Source organism: Salvelinus fontinalis, chromosome 37, assembly GCF_029448725.1.
Source record: "Salvelinus fontinalis isolate EN_2023a chromosome 37, ASM2944872v1, whole genome shotgun sequence".
Taxonomy (NCBI): Eukaryota; Metazoa; Chordata; class Actinopteri; order Salmoniformes; family Salmonidae; genus Salvelinus; species Salvelinus fontinalis.
In genome coordinates, this window is record NC_074701.1 from 4955679 (window position 1) to 4970678 (window position 15000).

Here is a 15000-nt window from a genome sequence, read left to right on the forward strand (position 1 = left end):
TTGAGACTATGTATCCCCAATGTATGGCCTATGTATGTATGTAGTCACTGTTTATAGCTTGCGTAGTCTATATATGTTGTGGCTAATTATAATTATATATGTTGTGGCCATTATCTACAGCAAGTGTCCCCAATTACATTCAGCCGTGGGCCGATTTTTCCTTGAGTGGATGGTCAGTTGGCCGGAATTTAGTTCTCCCTAATTCCTGGTGATTTTACAGTGTTTTAAGTCCAACATTGAACATTAAAAAAAAATACAAATACATTTGGCAGATCTACAATGATGGCGGATCTCATGGTGAAATCTGTGTTTGTGCGTAAGCCAAGTGTTTCTCACAGAAAACATTTTTGAAGTCTGATTTATCTCCCAAGAGAGTATGCAATCTCTCCCCCTCCCCTCTCTTTCTCTTTCCTTCTCATTGTAACATCCTAGGCTATGTTTTTAGAATGTAGTCACATCAGTGTTTGAGACTCTCAGGGTAGCGTTCAGTGTGTACACCAAGTGTCTCTCCCTGCAGCAGTTTGGCTGAGACACAGAAACACACATCCATGTGTCATCTCCTCTGAACGCAACAGCACCTCATGATTACTATTGATCTCAGTCTCTAGTCTCGCTCCGCTCCGCCATTCATTCACTTCATTGAAATGTCTCATTGACTGGGACCTGAGACAGAGCTATCTCTCGGGTTCCTCCTGTTGTGTCACACATACAGATACAAGCCATACGTACATTATCACATTTGATGAAGCCTATATTTAGCATATTATATCAAATTAACCTGAAGGAACCAGTATATTTTGGATCAATTGAAATTAACCCAAATTTCATCAATTAAATAAACAGATTGGCTGCAAAAGACTACTCATAGTTTCTCTATGATTAAATCTGTCCAGGAGCCCCTCCATCCCTGTGGCCAGTACCAGGTGAGATTGAACCAACACACCGCAGTACAGAGACATCTAGTGGAAACAGGCAGAAGTACAGTAGACTTCCTGTCCTCTATAGCATTACAGTAGTACTTTCAAGTTTCAAGTTTCATTAGTCGAATGTACAGGATACACATGGTATAAACAATCATCAATTGTTGATGATGATTACTTACAGAAATGATTACTTACAGATTCCTTCTCGACAATGCAACAAAAATAAATAATAAAACGTAACAATATGAACATAAAGTAAATGGCTCAGTAGAATAGAATAAACATATCAGCATAAGTCAATCAATCAATCAATCAATCAAATGTATTTATAAAGCCATTCTTACATTAGCTGATGTCACAATGTGCTGCACAGAAACCCAGCCTAAAACCCTAGAAGCACGGTGGCTAGGAAAAACTCCCTAGAAAGGCCAGAACCTAGGAAGAAACCTAGAGAGGAACCAGGCTATGAGGGGTGGCCAGTCCTCTTCTGGCTGTGCCGGGTGGAGATTATAACAGAACATGGCCAAGATGTTCAAATGTTCATAGATGACCAGCAGGGTCAGATAATAATTATCACAGTAGTTGTAGAGGGTGCAACAGGTCAGCACCTCAGGAGTAGATGTCAGTTGGCTTTTCATAGCCGATCATTCAGAGTATCTCTATCGCTCCTGCTGTCTCTAGAGAGTTAAAAACAGCAGGTCTGGGACAGGTAGCACATCCGGTGAACAGGTTAGTGTTCCATAGCCGCAGACAGAACAGTTGAAACTGGAGCAGCAGCACGACCAGGTTTGCCTGGGGACAGCAAGGAGTCATCAGGCCAGGTAGTCCTGAGGCATGGTCCTAGGGTGCAGGTCCTCCGAGAGAAAGAAAGAGAGAGAGAGAGAGAGAGAGAGAGAAAAAGAGAAAGAGAGAGAGAGAATTAGAGAGAGCATACTTAAATTCACACAGTACACCGGATAAGACAGGAGAAATACTCCAGATATAACAGACTGATCATAGCCCCCGACACATAAACTATTGCAGCATAAATACTGGAGGCTGAGACCGCTGTATTATAAGTACAATATAGGAAGGCCCAATTTATAATCCAATATTTACACATGTATTAAGTAAAGGGGATTGGGGGGCAAGTGTTTAAATTGTGAATTATCAACAAGAGTAAATAAGAGTCTTGTAACAGCAGTTTTTGTAACGATCGTCTGTTGAATTAGGTGTGGATCAAAGCGCAGCGTCGTAAGTGTTCATGTTATTTTTTATTTAAACAGAACACTAAACAAAATAACAAAGAGAATGAACAAAAACAAAACAGTCCTGTCAGGTGCAGCAACACAAAACAGAAAACAACTACCCACAAAACACAGGTGGGAAAAGGCTACCTAAGTATAGTTCTCAATGTGAGACAACGATAGACAGCAACCCCAACTCACGCCCTGACCAAACCAAAATAGAGACATAAAAAGGATCTCTAAGGTCAGGGCGGGACAGTACCCCCCCCAAAGGTGTGGACTCCGGCCGCAAAACCTAAACCTATAGGGGAGGGTCTGGGTGGGCATCTATCCGCGGTGGCGGCTCTGGTGCGGGACGTGGACCCTCCTAGCGGGCCCCGGACAGGAGGGCGACTCTGGCAGCTCCGGACAGGAGGGCGACTCTGGCAGCTCCGGACAGGAGGGATACTCTGGCAGCTCCGGACAGGAGGGACACTCTGGCAGCTCCGGACAGGAGGGACACTCTGGCAGCTCCGGACAGGAGGAACACTCTGGCAGCTCCGGACAGGAGGGACACTCTGGCAGCTCCGGATAGGAGGGAGACTCTGGCAGCTCCGGACAGGAGTGACACTCTGGCAGCTCCGGACAGGAGGGAGACTCTGGCAGCTCCGGACAGGTCGCAGGCACTGGATACACTGGGCTGTGGGGGAGCACTGGAGATCTGGTGCGTAGCCTTGGCACCACTCTTCCAGGCTGAATGCCCACTCTAGCCAGGCACCTCCAGAGCGCAGGCATAGGTCGAACCGGGCTGTGGGAAAGCACTGGAGCTCTGGTGCTTACCACTTGTACCGCTCCTCTTGGCTGCATGCCCACCTTTGCCCGGCACGTGCGGGGAGCTGGAACAGGCCGCACTGGGTTCTCCTGGCAAACTGGGGAAACCGTGCCTAGAGCCGGTGCAGGACTCACCGGGCTGTGGAAGCGCACTGGAGGTCTGGAGCGCCAAGCTGGCAGAAGACGTGCAGGGCTGGGAAGGCGCACAGGAGGCCTGGTGCGTGGGGCTGGCACAGTCTTCACCAGACGGCTAGCACACACCTCAGGACGAGTATGGAGAGCTGACTCAGGTGACATCAACCCGAGGACACGCTCCGTAGGGCGAATGTACCAACACAGCAGCTCTCTCATAGCTCTCTCCTCCAATCTCCCCATCAACTCCTTCACTGTCTCTGCTTCGCTCCCCTCGTTCACCTCCAATTTCACCCCAACTGGCTCTGGTTCCATCCTCGGCTCCACCGACCGCCCCGTGTGCCCCCCCCAAAATAATTATTGGGGCTGCCTGTCCTGGCCAAACTGCTTGGTCCTTTGGTGGTGGGTAGTTCTGTAACGATCGTCTGTTGACCTAAGTATGGTTCTCAATCAGAGACAACGATAGACAGCTGCCTCTGATTGAGAACCACCCCCGGCCAAACACACAGAAATAGAAAACATAGAACACAAAACATAGAATGCCCACCCCAACTCACGCCCTGACCAAACCAAAATAGAGACATAAAAAAGGATCTCTAAGGTCAGGGCGTGACAGTTGTGATGTGTGTCTAGCATGTGTGTGTGTGTGTGAGTGAGTGCATCCTTGGGGAGAGTGTGTGTGTGTGAATGTGTGAGGGCACATTAAAAAACAAACACACTCCCAGTGTGAGTGAGACCAGTCCCAGCCGCACAGACACACAGACACACATGCACACATGTACACACTCACAGATCATCCGGTCTAATTCACAGAAAAGCCTGTATTGGGAGGGGGGGCCGGGCTAAACTTGTCCTGGGTATCGACCCACTGATGCCTTGTCAGAGGGAAACCTATGTCTGGCCCAACACACACACACATGAAACACACACACACACACACACACACACACACACACACACACACACACACACACACACACACACACACACACACACACACACACACACACATACACACACACACACACACACACACACAGAGGTAGGCTTTTGCAACATCAGCAGAGACCCAAAGTAAATTATTTACACTATTGATCCGGTGTTTAACAGTCGATATGGCCCATGTGTGTGTGTGTGTGTGTGTGTGTGTGTGTGTGTGTGTGTGTGTGTGTGTGTGTGTGTGTGTGTGTGTGTGTGTGTGTGTGTGTGTGTGTGTGTGCGTGTGTGTTTGTGTTTCTGCATGGATGGGTCTGGGTGTGATAGAATTGGAGTGTTTGTTTATCATATGTACTGTCACTTAGTGTGTGTGTGTGCATGTGTTTGTGTACGTGTGTGTGCATTTGTGTGTGTAAACGGGGGGGAGGGGGGGTCTGGGTGTGCTTATGTACAGCCCCAATGGACACTCATCTCCTTTGTGGCACTCTTTCATCCTTACCTAGGATTTATAGCCCACTGAATTATGGGTAGTGCATTGCTTGTTGCCGCCTCCATACGTCAAGCTGTCATTGTGAACGTGCCCTTGTCATACCGCCCCCTTGCCCCTGGAGGGAAACCCCATCCATCTCACCTGTGAGGACACGCTGACAGCAGTGACTCACTACTCGTGGTCCTTGCCTGTTCCCTTCACACTAGTCAATGGAGACAAGATCATAGCCCATCACATTATAGCACAGTACATTGCATAGATGGTGCAGGGGCCGGCTGGGTAGGCTAGAGCAGGGTTTTTCAATTCAGACCGTACACATGTTTGTTCTAACCCAGCACTAACACACCCGGTTCAACTATTTGAGGGCTTGGCGAGTAGTTGATAAATCAGGTGCATCCCTGTGCATCCCTGTTCCCCACAGCCCCACCCAGAGGCTCTGATCAGTTTTTGATTGGATGGTCATTAGCCAAATGATATAGCTGGTAATTAGTGTGATAATGAGCTAGTCACTGACCCCCCCCCCCCCCCCCCCCCTGTAGGAGGAAACCAGTCGGTCAGCAGTCAGCCTTTTGACCTCTCAACCTCTATGAATCCAGTGACTTTAGTCTTCTATCCTGAACTATCCTCTTTAGGAAACCAGCCAGTATAATGGCTATAATCCTCTTCCATTACTCTTAGAAAGACTTTTAGCGCAATTTACTTGGAAAGAAAATAACCCACATGTTGACACCACATGATCATTCAAATCCTTTACTGTCACAAATGCCAAAAAATAAACACAACACAGGCTTTTTTGGCTCTTCCATTTCTTCTTGTATCTAGATGTCGTTGCTATGTATGTTACTAGGGAATGAGCCTTCTCTTTCATAATGTACTCTACTGTGGTAAAGCATTTAGTTACACTATAGAGCCTGACCTTTTGTTGACCTTTCTCAGCTGTACCTGAAGACAGAGAATGGGGATTCCCTGGGTGGAATGTAACAACATGCGGTAACTATGGTTACAGAGTGTGTTAGTCTTTCCAGGAACTAGCAGCAATACAATAGAATCTCTGAGATTTCAGCACTGATTTTTTCATTGTTGTTCTACACTCAATCATGCACACGCACACTCACTCACTATCTAGTCTCTGGGGGTTTCTTCTGCTCACATTACATGCTGCTTCCCTCCTGACTCTCTAGCTCTCTCTCTAGCTCTCCGTCTCTGTCTCTGTCTCTCTCTGTCTCTGTCTCTCTGTCGCTAGCTCTCTGTCTCTCTCTGTCTCTGTCTCTCTGTCGCTAGCTCTCTGTCTCTCTCTCTGTCTCTCTCTCTGTCTCTCTTTCTCTCTGTCTCTAGCTCTCTCTCTGTCTCTAGCTCTCTCTCTCTGTCTCTAGCTCTCTGGCTCTAGCTCTCTCTCTGTCTCTACCTCTCTCTCTGTCTCTAGCTCTCTCTCTGTCTCTAGCTCTCTGTTTGTCTCTAGCTCTCTGTTTGTCTCTAGCTCTCTCTCTGTCTCTAGCGCTCTCTCTGTCTCTCTCTCTGTCTCTAGCTCTCTGTCTCTCTCTCTCTGTCTCTCTTTCTCTCTGTCTCTAGCTCTCTCTCTGTCTCTAGCTCTCTCTCTGTCTCTAGCTCTCTGTTTGTCTCTAGCTCTCTGTTTATCTCTAGCTCTCTCTCTGTCTCTAGCGCTCTCTCTGTCTCTAGCTCTCTCTCTCTGTCTCTAGCTCTCTGTCTGGCTCTAGCTCTCTCTTTGTCTCTAGCTCTCTCTTTGTCTCTAGCTCTCTCTTTGTCTCTAGCTCTCTGTTTGTCTCTAGCTCTCTGTTTGTCTCTAGCTCTCTCTCTGTCTCTACCTCTCTCTCTGTCTCTAGCTCTCTCTCTGTCTCTAGCTCTCTCTCTGTCTCTACCTCTCTCTGTCTCTACCTCTCTCTCTGTCTCTAGCTCTCTCTCTGTCTCTAGCTCTCTGTTTGTCTCTAGCTCTCTGTTTGTCTCTAGCTCTCTCTCTGTCTCTAGCTCTCTCTCTGTCTCTAGCTCTCTCTCTGTCTCTAGCTCTCTGTTTGTCTCTAGCGCTCTCTCTGTCTCGAGCGCTCTCTCTGTCTCTAGCTCTCTGTCTCTAGCTCTCTCTCTGTCTCTACCTCTCTCTGTCTCTAGCTCTCTCTCTGTCTCTACCTCTCTCTCTGTCTCTAGCTCTCTGTCTCTAGCTCTCTGTTTGTGTCTCTCTCTCTGTCTTTGTCTCTGTCTCTCTTGTTCTCTCTCTCTCTTTCTCTGTCTGTCTCTTTGTCTCTGTCTCTTGTTCTCTCTCTCTCTCTTTCTCTCTGTCTGTCTCTCTGTCTCTAGTCTCTGGGGTTTCTTCTGGTCATGTGATATGTTGCTGTTGGAAGTGGGAGTGTGTGTAAAGGCTTTGTGTTTGCTGCAATCTGCCCGACTATGACTCCATCCAGCCGACTGGCTGCCTCCTATCAGAGGGTGATCTAATACCAGGATTACTCCTGGATTATCTGTGGCTTCCATGGAAAAACAGCAGGTCTTAGGGTTCTGCACTGCCTCGCAAATGTTGTCCATTTGTATTGGTGACATCTGGACCTTGATTAGTGATTCAAGGTCCAGATGTGAGGCAAAATGGTGGATGAGCGTTTTCAATGTTGGCCAAAGTTTCTTGCCAGCGGTGACCTCGGAACATATATTGTTTGCCTTTTTTTGTTTTACTCTCTCTCTCTCTCTCTCTCTCTCGCTCTCTCTCTCTCACACACACACACGCACGCACACACACACAGGATTATAGAGTACCTTTCTAATAATGTACTGCAAGGGTTCACCTACATCTGACTGTTGTGGATTGTGAGTCTGATTTAGTGTAGATCCCTGTGTGTGTGTGAATGTGTGTGCGTGTGCGTGTGCGTGTGTGTGTCAGTAGTAGCAAAACATTTATGTAAGGTGTCAGATGTTAAATGTCACATGCTGTGTCAGACCGGGGTTTGGAATCAAGAACACTTTGTTTGGTATTGGAGGGGTTGTTTATACTAAAATAAGATGGAAAAAGAAAAGGGAGTGATGCAAAAAAAGAGAGACAGAGAGACAGAGAGACAGAGAGACAGAGAGAGACAGAGAGAGACAGAGAGAGACAGAGAGAGACAGAGAGACAGAGAGACAGAGAGACAGAGAGAGAGACAGAGAGAGAGACAGAGAGAGAGAGAGAGAGAAAGAGAGAGAGAGAGGTCATGCAGAGGAACAGCTCCTGACTTGTTATAACTTTTTGGTTGTTAAGAGCGAGATTGACACGATTCAATTAGCAAAAATGTATAGGTAATCAAATTGTACAACTGAAGATCAACACAGGAGGAAAAGATTGAGAGAGAGTGAGTTAAAAGACCAATCTTTATCGTGGTAGCTAGCCAAATTCAAATCGGTCAGTTAGCTTAACGTCTTGCTCTAACTGTTTACTGGTGGTAACCATAGCAACATGGCCACTGAGGCAGCGCTAGCAGCGTTAGCAGCGACAGAAACTGAGAGACTTTCCCCGCTTTTTTTTGAATACCCAGCAGAAATCAAATCAGAGAAAGGAAGAATCAATTTTAAACACAGAATTCTGAGGGAGAACCCAGAAACTTTGTTTGCCGACTGCTCACAAAACAGGACTGTTACAAACCTGTTATTTTACACAGACCACACTACTGCCTGGCATGCAGCTGTAACCAGGCATTTCAGCTATACCACGAAGAAAGGCATCTGCAAGGGAAGGCAAATCCACATTTTTGAGGACAGCGATAAGGACCAGGAAAACAGGTTTCTGACGGTAAATATGTATCAGAACGGCACTGTCATGGTCCAGGGCAGTGAGGCTGCACTCAGCTCTGTTGTGCAGGACTTCCCCACCCTAACGAAGATAGCGGAAAGCAACAAAGAAAAGGACAGCACCCCGACCTCTCCCCTCACCTCAGGCACCCCAACAGCAGGACCATCCTCCCCCCTGCCTGCCTACAACCACCAGAGCCAAGACCACACCACCATCAGCCTGTTGAGAGACAGGCTGGCTGTGATAGAGGTATGGGTTACTGAGCTGAAGGAGCAGCCCCTCAGCTACACCACCACCAGCCCAGACACAGAGCTTCTACAGGACCAGATCAACCAGTGCAGGACCCAGCTGAAGAACTCTGTCCAGGAGCTGAGAGAGAGCCTTACCACAGCTCTTGAGGAGGTAAAGGCCACCATGAGGAGAGAGCTGGTGCAGGTAAAGGAGGAGATGGCAAAGGAGTTGTCTGGCATCAAGAGGGTGCTGCAGCACAGAGAGCAGACTGTAGAGACTCCTAGAGAGAAGCTGCAGCCCCCCACCACCCCTAACAACCCCACCACCCCTAACACCCCCACTGACCCACCTTTACCCACAACCCCCCCCCATACCGACAACACTTTACCCACACCCCCAGTCAACAAGAAGGCTCACATGGAAACACCTACTACAGAGAGAAGCTCTCTGGCCCCCCCTGACACACCCCCACACGCCCCTCCATGTACACAGGCCCTGTGTACTCCAGCCCCAGACCGTAAACGCAATAATCTGGTAAAACCCGCTGAGGTGGCCATCCTCATTGACTCAAATGGGAAATTCCTCCAAGAAGATAAACTCTTCCCACAACACAAGGTGCGCAAAATATGTTGCCCAAAAACACAGGATGCACTCCACATCCTGTCCCAGCCTGACTTTGGCACACCAGGCCACATTATTATTCACACCGGCACCAACAACCTGCGAGAGGAGCAGGAGAGAGTAGGCAGCCTGGTCAACAGAATAGCAGAGAGGGCCTCTGAGCGGTTCCCCAACTCCCACATCACCATCTCCACTCTGCTGCCCCGCAAAGACTTTCATCCCCATACCATTCAGAAAGTCAACGCTGACATCACCAGAGGGTGTGGCCTACTCCCGAACGTACACGTTGCTCACCACCCAACAATCACCCCAGAGCATCTGCACGACCACTCCCATCTGAGGAAACAGACATTAGGGATGTTTACCAAGTCTCTAAAGGACGTGGCACTTGGTAGACAAACACCTCATGCCGTATTGGACAGAGGACCACCCAGAGACCCCTACCAGACCACTGCACCAACAAGGAGCCCCAGGCCCCTTCAACGCCACACCAGACCCAGCGCACCCCACAGGCCCCACCCACCACCAGACCATCACCACTTCCATCGGCTTAGCCAGACCGGACCGGGCCCAGCCTACTACCCCGCATCAGACCACCACCCCTACCAGACCAGAGAGGAAGCCCCACGGCCCAGACCTGGTCCCCCTCCACTCCACAGGGCCCAACAGCAGGACCAGCGCAGCTACGCAGAGGTCGTCAGAGGACAGGAGAACCTTGTAGGATTAAGTGAGATTAAACAGCTCCTCCAATACATCTGCACTAAACTGCACTAAACACACACACACACACACACACACACACACACACACACACACACACACACACACACACACACACACACACACACACACACACACACACACACACACACCTATTGTACTCAAATGTACTTGTTCAATGAATAGGAATGTTTATATATATAACAGAAAGAATGTTAGCTGTTATCCTGTTTATCTCGCTCTTAACAACTTAATAGTTAACAACTTAATAGTTAGTAGTCACAGTATTTCTGACTGCTATTCTTTCTTTTGTAACATGAAATCGCTATCAGTTAGCATGTGGAACATTCAGGGCCTAAACTCATCAACCTTTGGACTGAAGAGTTTAGCACTGGAGTTCAACAAAAACCTTAAAGATGTTGATGTCATCATTCTGCAGGAGACATGGTGTAAGGCTGACATTGTCACTCACTGTCCCACAGGTTACAGAGAGGTAATTGTACCGTCACAGAAACACAGCTCTGTCAATAGAGGCAGAGACTCTGGAGGACTGATCATTTGGTACAAATCCGAACTACAACATCTAATTGACCCCCTCAAAATTGGCAAATATCACATTTGGTTAAAACTGAAAAAAGAACTTGTACTGACAGAAAAAGATGTGTTCCTTTGCGCAATTTATATCCCCCCCTCAGAATCCCCATATTACTCAGAGGAGATCTTCCCTACCCTTGAGGAAGAGACGTGCCATTTCCAGGCCCAGGGAAATGTGCTCATCTGTGGGGACACAAATGCGCGCACAGGAACACTACCTGATCTAACGAGCACACGAGGGGACAGCTTTATTACAGGCCATACTGTTTCTAACTGCCTTAATCTCCCCCATAGAAACAACAGTGACAGCACCGTCAACAAAAACGGAAGGGATCTTTTGCAGCTCTGTAGAAGCCTGGGTCTGTACTTTGTCAATGGTAGGTTACGGGGGGACTCTTTGGGGAGATTCACCTACTGCTCACCTCTTGGCCACAGTACAGTAGACTATATGATCACAGACATTGACCCTTTCTCTCTCAGCTCATTCACTGTCAAGCCACTAACACCTCTGTCTGATCACAGCCAAATTACATTGTTCCTCAAAAGAACAGACATGGAAACAACCACACATTCACAGCCCAGTAAGCTGTACAACATCAGAAATTCATACAGATGGGCCCAAAACAGCACAGAAGAATACCAGAAAGCAACCTGGAACCAAAATATCCAAACACTCTTAGATAACTTTCTGGATACCACATTCACTCACAGTAAAGAAGGCATCAATCTAGCAGTACAAAACATCAACTATATATTCAGGCAAACGGCAAAAGAAGCACAATTGAAATTGATAAAAAACAAAACAAAAAAGATCACAGATGACAACTGGTTTGATGCAGATTGTAAAATTATAAGAAAAAAAATTAGAACACTATCCAACCAAAATCACAGAGACCCAAATAATGGTGAATTACGCCTTCATTACTGTGAGACTTTAAAACTCTATAAACGTACACTCAAAACCAAAAAAGCCCAGTACAACAGAAAGCAGCTGATGCTAATTGAGGAGTCCATAAACACAAACAACTTCTGGCAAAATTGGAAAAAATTCAAGAAATCTAAACAAGAGGAATTAGCGATACAAAATGGTGACATATGGACAACCCATTTTAAAACACTCTACAACACCGTTCAAATTGACACAAACGCAGAACAACGCCAAATTCATGAGAAGTTGAATGGATTAGAAAAAGCTATAAAGGACAACCAAAATCCACTGGACTCCCCAATTACTGACCAGGAGCTCTATAAGAAACTTCAGGCTCTCAAATTTAAAAAGGCATGCGGACCTGATGGCATCCTAAATGAGATGCTCAAACTCACTAGTGCAAAATTTCAATTGGCCATATTAAAACTGTTTAATTTGATCCTGAGTGTAGGTTATTTCCCTGACATCTGGAATCAAGGACTCATAACCCCAATCTTTAAAAACGGAGACAAATTTGACCCTAACAATTACAGAGGCATTTGTGTGAACAGTAACCTGGGGAAGGTTTTCTGTAGTATTATAAATGTAAGAGTTCTAAACTTCCTTAATAAGCACAATGTCTTGAGTAAAAGCCAAATTGGATTTATACCAAAACATCGCACGACCGATCATATTTACTGTCATAGCTGTCGCTTTCCTCATCCTCAGATGAGGTGAGGAGAGAAGGATCTTCTAACCAAAATGCGGGTTCAGGGAAATATGCCATCTTTATTATAAATTACAACGATGCCGATGGCAACACGAAAACTAAACAAAACACTTTCAAAACTACAAAATAACAAAACGACGTAAAACGGAACCTGAACATAAACTCACATGACAAACGTAAACTCACGAACAGGAACGTACATCGAAACAGACGAACAGCCAAACAGCTCCGTAAGTGAATACATCTAACACAACGAAGACATCACAGGAGACAATCACCCACAAACACACAGTGATAATGCCCTACCTAAATATGACTCTTGATTAGAGGAAAATGCAAACCACCTGCCTCTAATCAAGAGCCATACCAGGCAAACCGAAACCAACATAGAAACAGGTAACATAGACTGCCCACCCAAAACACATGCCCTGACCAAAAACACATAAAAACTAACATAAATAGGTCAGGACTGTTACAGTACCCCCCCCCCCCAAGGTGCGAACGCCGGGCGCACCAGCACAAAGTCCAGGGGAGGGTCCGGGTGGGCAGTTGACCACGGTGGTGGTTCCGGTTCCGGACGCTGTCCCCATCCCACCATAGTCACTCCCCTCTTCTGTCTACCCCTACCACTGACCACCCAAACATTACCTTCCCCTAAATAATCAGCTAGCACCGGAACAAGGGGCAGCACCGGGACAAGGGGTAGCACCGGGACAAGGGGCAGCACAAAAACAAGGGGCAGCACCAGGATAAGGACCATCACTGGAATAAGGGGCAGCACCGGGACAAGGGGCAGCACCGGGACAAGGGGCAGCACCGGGACAAGGGGCAGCACCGGGACAAGGGGCAGCACCGGGACAAGGGGCAGCACCGGGACAAGGGGCAGCACCGGGACAAGGGGCAGCACCGGGACAAGGGGCAGCACCGGGACAAGGGACAGCACCGGGACAAGGGGCAACACCGGGACAAGGGGCAGATCCCGGCTGAAGGACTCTGGCAGGTCCTGTTTGGACGGCTCTGGCAGGTCCATGCTGGCTGACGGCTCTCGACGCTCATGGCAGACTGACGGCTCTCTACGCTCATGGCAGGCTGACGGCTCTCGACGCTCATGGCAGGCTGACGGCTCTCGACGCTCATGGCAGGCTGACGGCTCTCGACGCTCATGGCAGGCTGACGGCTCTCGACGCTCATGGCAGGCTGACGGCTCACGACGCTCATGGCGCTCTGACGGCTCTGGCTGCTCATGGCTCTCTGACGGCTCTGGCTGCTCATGGCTCACTGACGGCTCTGGCTGCTCATGGCTCTTTGACGGCTCTGGCTGCTCATGGCTCACTGACGGCTCTGGCTGCTCATGGCTCACTGACGGCTCTGGCTGCTCATGGCTCACTGACGGCTCTGGCTGCTCATGGCTCGCTGGCGGCTCTGGCAGATCCTGTCTGGTTAGCGGCTCTGGCAGATCCTGTCTGGTTGGCGGCTCTGGCAGATCCTGTCTGGTTGGCGGCTCTGGCAGATCCTGTCTGGTTGGCGGCTCTGGCAGATCCTGTCTGGTTGGCGGCTCTGGCAGATCCTGTCTGGTTGGCGGCTCTGGCAGATCCTGTCTGGCTGACGGCTCTAGCGGCTCCTGTCTGGCTGATGGCTCTAGCGGCTCCTGTCTGGCTGACGGCTCTGTAGGCTCATGGCAGACGGGCGGCTTTGCAGGCTCATGGCAGACGGGCGGCTTTGCAGGCTCCTGGCAGACGGATGGCTCAGATGGCGCTGGGGAGACGGATGGCTCAGATGGCGCTGAGGAGACAGATGGCTCAGATGGCGCTGGGGAGACGGATGGCTCAGATGGCGCTGGGGAGACGGATGGCTCAGATGGCGCTGGGGAGACGGATGGCTCAGATGGCGCTGGGGAGACGGATGGCTCTGGCCGGATATGGCGCACTGTAGACCTGGTGCGTGGTGCCGGAACTGGAGGCACCGTGCTAATGATAAGCACCCTCCTACTAGTGCGGGGAGCAGAGACAGGGCACACTGAACTCTCAAAGCGTACTCTATACCTGGTGCGTGGTACCGGCACTGGTGGCACCTGGCTGAGGGCACGCACCTCAGGACTAGTACGGGGAGAAGTGACAGTGTGTACAGGACTTGGGAGACGCACAGGTGGCTTAGTGCGTGGGACCGGAACTGGAGGCACCGAACTGGATACACGCACTATAGAGAGAGTGCGTGGAGGAGGAACAGGGCTCTGGAAATGCACTGGTAGCCTAGTGCGTAATATAGGCACTGTAGGTACTAGGCTGGGGCGGGGAGGTGGCGCCGGAAATACCGGACCGTGCAGGCGTACTGGCTCTCTTGAGCATTGAGCCTGCCCAACCTTACCTGGTTGAATGCTCCCGGTCGCCCTGCCAGTGCGGCGAGGTGGAATAGCCCGCACTGGGCTATGCAGGCGAACCGAGGAAACCATGCGTAAGGCAGGTGCCATGTATGCCGGCCCGAGGAGACGCACTGGAGACCAGACGCGTTGAGCCGGCCTCATGACACCTGGCTCAATGCCCAATCTAGCCCTACCAGTGCGGGGAGGTGGAATAACCCGCACTGGGCTATGCACACGTACAGGAGACACCGTGCGCTCTACTGCGTAACACGGTGTCTGCCCGTACTCCCGCTCTCCACGGTTAGCCTGGGAAGTGGGCGCAGGTCTCCTACCTGCCCTTGGCCCACAACCCCTTAGCCCCCCCCCAAGAAATTTTTGGGAGTTACTCACGGGCTTTTCGGGCTTCCGTGCAAGACGTGTCCCCACATAATTCCGGTTACGAGCTTGAATCTCCGGCTTCCATCCACGTCTCCTAGCTGCCTCCTCATACCAGCGCTCCTGGGCTGTGGCTGCCTCACTCTTCTCACGAGAGCAGCGATTTCCTCCAGTTTGCGCCCA

At 49.3% G+C, this 15000-nt stretch overlaps 1 protein-coding gene across 1 annotated transcript in view; it reads left to right on the plus strand.

The window, feature by feature from the left end:
• The window catches only part of LOC129835904 (regulating synaptic membrane exocytosis protein 1-like), an 84889-nt gene that overhangs the window by 22363 nt on the left and 47526 nt on the right, over positions 1-15000 (plus strand). The gene's annotated exons all lie outside the window — the stretch shown is intronic.